The 7,520-nt window shown below is 31.0% G+C and overlaps 1 protein-coding gene across 1 annotated transcript in view; it reads left to right on the top strand.

Moving 5' to 3' along the window:
- The window catches only part of LOC107162178 (TBP-related factor-like), a 42,127-nt gene that overhangs the window by 18,817 nt on the left and 15,790 nt on the right, over nucleotides 1–7,520 (top strand). The gene's annotated exons all lie outside the window — the stretch shown is intronic.

Raw genomic sequence — 7,520 nt, 5'->3', positions numbered from 1 at the left:
TACACACATATATTTATTTGACAAAAAATCACCTATGTAAGCTTATGTATCATATTATATTCATTTAGGTGCATAATATTATAAATGCATAGGTACATAAAATGATATAACACATATGATAAGCATAATGTTAGTATGTTTATGTAGGTATGTATTATATACATATACATTATTTACCTGGCATATGTTCTTTAAACCTTGATGAAACTGAATTCCATTCACCCATCATAGAGTTACAACCATCAGATGCAAATCCTACACAAAACAAATAATCGTTAATTAAATTACAAATATATAATAATTTTTATAATTTTTATAACAAAATTATAAAATATCTATTTTGGTACATTTAAAAAAAATAAAAATTGTAATTTTCAGTTTTATAAGTGTATTTAATTATATAAAAATATTTTCATTTTTAGCTTACCAATTATGTTATCCAATGGAATTTCTGATTCATTAAAAGCTTTAAGAAGTTCATCAAATATCTTCTCAGCAGTTGCACCTTCATTTGCACTTTTAGAATCAGTAAATAGTTGTATAAGTTTGAAGAACTTGGTTTGAAACTTATCATTAGATACATCAAAAAATTTCACGCATTTTACACACCCAACATCTGTGCTTTCATCTATATGACACTAAAATAGGTTGATTTTAAAATGTTGGCTATTTCCTCACTATGACTTTTGCCAATAACATTTTTCACAATGGATGTGGCTTTGGTACGACCAAGATTTATACCAATTGCAATTTTTGAATCGTCAAAAGCTACCTTACATACTGCAGTTATGTGGTCTATAACATTAAAGGATAAGTTGTGTTCACTTAAAACGCCACATAGTAGTAATTCAGCTTTCTTAATTTTCTGTAGTTCATTTAATTTTGATGGATTATTTATAAAGCTTTTCATAAGAGGTTGCTGAAGACAACCGATGAACGCGCATTACGAATGTGTATTTTTGTGGTAGAATGCTTTTTTATTACTGACAATTCAGCAGCAATTTCTGACAAACACAATTTGCACTTTACATATTTGATTATTGATTATACTTTGCACTTTGATTATTTGGCACCGGAATCAACCAATTAGAAAATTTGGAATCTTGTAACCATTCACTTCTAAATTTTTGTTTTTTATGTTCAAGCATTTTGGCCTTTTTGCTACTTTCCCCTCTGCGACGTTTGACGCTTTCAGGCGTTCTTACTCTCTCTGGATCGTCTTCATTTTCACTATTCATTGTTAAAAACTCAAATGTGAACAACTTGATGAATAAATGAAAGCAATAAAAACAATTCTCGACTAAATCTAATACTTATACTGAGTAGTGAGTACTGACAAAATGTAAAATTGACAGTATAAATCGGACACTGGAACACTACACACGCGAATACGCAATACAGCACAGATAAATATACTTTATAAATATTAAATTCGAAGAATACAAATTTTAAAATATCTATATGTACATTGATATTATCATGGTTTACTTTTGAATTATTCTATAAAGATCGTATATTACCCACTCTAATCGCTGATAACTTACTAGTTACTATACTTTATAAATTCGAAGAATTAAAATATTTAAAATATCTATAAATAGGTACATTGATATAATCATTGTTTACTTTTGAATTATTCTATAAAGATCGTATATTTCCCACCCTATCAATGATTCTGGTGGGGGATCGTATAGAGACTCAAAAGATCGTATTTCCCCATCAAGATCGTACCATCAGATAAAGTGAAAATCTTGTCACGGTGGTTCGGACTGTTCGGAGAGACGTCGCGCGTCGTCGGCAGCGGTGGTGACTGGTGACGGTGAGCGACGAAGAACCGAGGCCACAGAGAGAGAAAAAAAATTGTCTACATAGTCCACAGTCCAGCTTTGAGCTTAGTACACACTGGCTCATACGTGTGGCGACATCTGCACGTCAAAAATGTCATCTTATTACCAAAATTAATATTTTACACAGTAATGATGTAAAATAAAGCTAACGCGTTTGTGACCTGGGTATTGAAATTGTCTTTAAGTTATATCATTATTGATTATAAATACTATTTATAATCAATGGTTATAGTTATAAGTTATAACCTAATACTAATAATTAATGAAGATTAAAGATGGGAAATACGGGTCAATTGAACAATTCGGTTCGTTTGGATCGGGTCATTGAAAAGACCCGTTCATATGATTCGTTCATTTCGTTCGTTGAACGACGAACGTATTTTTTTTTTTTAATTATCCCGCGGCAACTAAGGCGGCACCCGTAGGTTTCTGGCGTTTCTGCCATGTCCCGGAGTGGGGGATGGTGGCACTTGATCTCCAGACACCGTGACTTGCCCGGAGAAAAATGCCACCCGATGGTCGAGGATCGAACCCGATCCGGCTGGCATATAAGCAAAGTGTACATTGAACCCAATGAAAATACGGAAGGCCGTATAAATCCAGAAAATAATATTACCGACTGTATAATTCCGGAATTAATGTGGAATTGCATACACCGTAGAAATCCGGAAAAAAACAAATAGCCGACCGTAATGCTACAGACCGTATTTTTCAGGAAAATAAAATACGTAAACTGTATTTTTACCGACTGTAGAGATCCGGAACGTATTTACTTAGACCGTATTCTAGCATAAAAAAGTAATATGCGGACCGTATATTCCCAGAACATACAATTCCGGAATTTTAAAATTTTAAAACCGTATTTTCACCGACTGCAAAACTCCAGAAATTCACAAACTGTATAGTTCCAGACCGTATTTTGTTAGAAAAATATTGTGTTGGTACGGTGGTGGGGCTAAGCCCCCCAAATATTTTACCAGAACTAAGTTGAATCCACCACGGGCTCCAGGTTTGATATCAAATAAAAAATTAGCCCCACCAAATTTAAAAATCTGGTTGCGGATATATTAATATATAGTACTATCTGACCACGATCAACGTTGTCCTGTAAATACCAAAAGTATTTATGCAACTATTGAAAAGATAAAAAACTGAAAACCATCTATCAAAAATTTTCTACAACACAAAAAACATAAAACTATAAAAGCAACCGGAAACTCGCTCTGTTGTACATCACGGGTGGACCTCGGACTAGAGTAGGTTACTATAATGTGTGAGTTAAATTTGAATGGATAGGTATCTATCATTGTATCCAAAAAACGATTCTGAGCGAAGATGATTTGTCAGTATAGGATATATTATATTTAAAAATTGTTATATATTTTATTTTATGACATGTCTTTTATTTTTAGTTAGGACGGGTTGAAGATACCTTTTTAATCATAATTTATAACAAAAATCAAAATTTCTTTGATAGAAAATCGTTTTTTTACGCGTGAATATATTGATTTCGTGAAAATTAAAACTTTAAACACTCTAAATTTTTTTAACTGAATAACCCTCAACATTTTTTATAATTATTCCAAGCATAACTTATGGACAACATAAGTCACATTTTCGCGATTTTGACATATTTCGTAATATTTTGAACTTTAAGCGTTTATAAAAAAAAAATTGTGACTTCCGATTTTGATTTTTTTTTCTCTGTATAGAACCATTTATAAGAAAACTTGTATATACATTTTTGAGCGGACAAATTTCAAAAAAATAAATACTTAGAAAATTTGAAAATTTAAATTGTCTATAAGTATAGCTAAAAAAAGTCCAAATACTTTGAAAATTTAACTGTGTATAGAGAGCGCCTATATAAATATATGGGGGAAATTTCAAGCTTTTATATAAAACAATGCAAAGGTGAGTGTACAATTCATGTGTTTCATGTGAGAAAAAAAAACACGAAAAAAGAACAATTTTTCTCAAAATAAGATTTACAAATTGGCTATATTGGATGTTTCGGAAATTTTTATTATCAATTTTTAAGTTTTTTATAAAAAATAAAAAATGTATACCAAAAATATAGCACAAATGTCTATGTATTGATTAGAACAAAAATTATTTTCAGAATGTCAGATTTTTGTGGGATACCCTGTATTTAAAATTAAAAAAAAAATTGTTCCTTTTTCCGTAATCTAAATTTTCCTTGGTCTTTTTTTCCGGGATTCATAGGATATACCATTGCATACCCTGTGGCCTGTGACTCCGAGAAAGGGTCCATTCATAGACTCCTTAACGGTTTTAAGAAGATATATAGGTACCTAATTCAATATAAATAAATTTTAAATTTTCAAAAAATGGCCTTGGAAAGTTAGTAATATATACCAAACAAGTTATAAACTAGTTCAAAACCCTTATGCTGATAAAACGTAGACTCGAACTTTTAGATACCTAACACTATAATTAATATTAATGTTTTTATAAAAAGTTAAATTGAAGGTTATAACTGCACTTTTTTTTAATTTTTTTAGTGGGAAAGGTCCAATTTTATTGTTGGGGGCCCATTTTTGGTTTACATACTCTGCCGATGAAGTTTGCGCACGCTTATGATTATATATAATATTATGTCCATTATAATATAAAAGTCAGACCCAATTTATATTATCATAATATTATTGCATTATAGTATATATATTATATATATTATATATTATAGTATATGGTATATACATTCGCACATGTATTTTACATTTTAAACATTATATTTATTTAATTATTTTATACTTATTAGATTCTGAACGGAGTGATGAATGTATTGATTTTACAATGATGTGTGTGTTTCTTTTGTGTCTGTGTACAGCATAACTAGTCGAAATAATGCTTCAATTTCAAACTTCAGGGGTGGTTTCCGATTTAATATATACGATTATTAAATATTAATAAATCATAATAATCTTTGTAAAACAATTCCAAATATATTTGTAGTAGGTAGTTGTATGTTGAATTACCAATTAATTTGTATGTGTATTTTATCAAATCGAAAATATAGGTTCCTACAATAATATACAGTTAAATGAAAAAACTACTTTTTGATTAATTTTGACCCCAATAACCATTGCTTTAGGTGGAGTGTATTTGAAAAAATATTTGTAATGATAATATATTATGAGTGTTGAGTTATATTGTATAGGTGAGTTAGTAGAAGAGTTACACTGTAAGGTACAAATACGGTCATGTTTTTTTTTATTGAAAAAAACTCATATGCATAATATTATATTATACTATAATAATTATAGTGTATAAATTACACAATAGGTGTTCGACGCATATAGTATCGATTTATTTTTTTTATGTATTGAATAATAATGATATTAAATAGGCTCACCATGAATGTATTATACTGTTTCATAATTATTTAATATTCTATACACTAAAATTATGTAAGTAATTTTAACTAGGTACAACTAACAAATATGCTTTTGATTGATTAGAATAAATAATTATTCAATGGTGTACTTATGACTTATGGCCATGGACCTGATTGACTTACTGGCACTTTGGCGTGGGGGAAATACGTTTGGGCGCATTTACCCAAAACAGAACACTTTAGGGCGTAAATCCATAACACGTTTGGGCGTAATATTTCCCTTTATAAAAGTACGTTTGGGCGCATTTATTTCTTTTCATATATTAACATATTTAACTAAATCTGAGCCTATTAGCATTACCCAGAATACATCGCGAGGAGGTTGGCTCATAGTGTCTTCCAAAAATAAAAAAACGGCATCCTCGGTATCTGTACTAGTAGATAAATATCTATAGCTTTATTTGGTGTGGTATTTTCCAATAGTATTATGGTCTACAAATCAACCGATTAAGTACTTATTAGATTAGATTAATTTTTAATATACTTTCGATTACTAGTTACAATAACCATAGGCGTGCAGGTGATACATTCCTATTTTACAATTTATCACTATTCAGTATTCACTACTATTTTTGCCACCATGCCAATAAGGCAATAACATACTTGAATAAAAAAATAGTTTTCAAGTTTCCGTAGGTGGGGCATAGGCTGCATCACCCGTGCGCACGCCTATGGCAATACCTATTGTGCCCAAAGGTGTTTTCATTCGGCGCTTTCCATTACCGCACAAACATGACCCAATACCGCACAAAATGCATAACCCAATACCGCACACAAAAATAGTACGATACCGCACAGATTTATAAAAAGGTAGGTATAGCCTAAATCCGCATACAACAAATGGTACGATACCGCATAAATTTATTAAATATAAAAATTTAAATAGTTAAAAATACGTTTTAGTCATAATATTTGTAGTAGTATTAGTAATAGTAGTAAATTAATTTGTTCATCATTGTCCTCATCGTGTTGGTGATCTTTAATATTACTGCGAATTAAAACCATTTTTTCATTGTTGGTGATAATAGTTACATTACATGTTTTTTGCACACACCACCAAACAATATCACCTGAACTTTTATTATTTCTAAAATAACGAAAGTTATGGTTGTTGAAATGAATAGAACTATTACCACGGTTATTAGTAAAAAGTTTAAACATATTGTACCTATTGATTTTATTTTAAATGTCACGTGGAATAATTCAAAGATTGAAAGACGACTAAAAACACACTACACATTTTTACACTGCGAATACAATCTTTTACAGATAAAGCTTAATAATGTCGTTACAGATAATTGTCGATAAGTGACGATAATCGTCCAAAATAAACGTGTGCGGCAATAGGATATCCAGTATTTTAAAATCTGTGTGCGGTTTTGTCCCATGCGTATTTTGCGCTTTTGTGCGGTAACGGGCGACGCCCTTTTCATTATATGCGCCCAAACGTGTTAACAATTTTCAGGTAAATTATTTATACTGCGCCCAAACGGGTTCTCCCCCTTTGGCATGTAGGTCTTGAACGGGAATGCATGGGCGTTGTATTCAATCCGCAGTGGCGTATATGGGATAATTTTTCAGGGGGGGGGGGCAAAATACAAACATAAGGAAATTTGAATACAATAGTTATTTTTTTTTTAAACCAGTAAAAATATAAGAAGTCTTGACCCTCGGGGGGGGGGGACAAATGCCCCTATGCCCCCCTCAAATACGCCACTGCCAATCCAATGGTCTGGTATTATACGGTATTTTACAATCAGTAAAAAAATGGTATGAAAATTATCGAATTTGGAAATTATACGGTCTGGGATTATACGGTTTGTGAATTTCCGGATTTTTACAGTCAGGAAAAATACGGTATGAAAATTATCGAATTCGGGAATTATACGGTTCACGAAAAAAAAATTCCGTAATACTACGGTCGGTAACTATACGGTATGAGTATTTATTTTTCCGCCGAAATACAGTCTGGAATAATACGGTTTATTAAATTCTAGATTTCTACGGTCTGTGAAAATACGGTCAGAGTATTTACAGTCTATAATTCTACGTTATGTACGATTATTTTCCGGGATTCTATATGCGTCCGAAAATGGATCGAATAACGATTGGCTCTAATCCCAATGAGATAACATTGATTTATTCTGCGGAGATATCAACTATCTGTTATCAGTTATCAAATTCTGTTTTGAAAAGAAAAATTAATAAATTTATTAATTAATTATTAAAATATTTAATAGGCATAATATTAA

This window comes from Diuraphis noxia, unplaced genomic scaffold (assembly GCF_037042655.1).
Source record: "Diuraphis noxia isolate RWA-SAM2 unplaced genomic scaffold, SU_Dnox_SAM2 contig0001, whole genome shotgun sequence".
NCBI lineage: Eukaryota > Metazoa > Arthropoda > Insecta > Hemiptera > Aphididae > Diuraphis > Diuraphis noxia.
The sequence above is the reverse complement of the archived record's forward strand: the minus strand, read 5'-3'. Positions and strand labels throughout refer to the sequence as shown.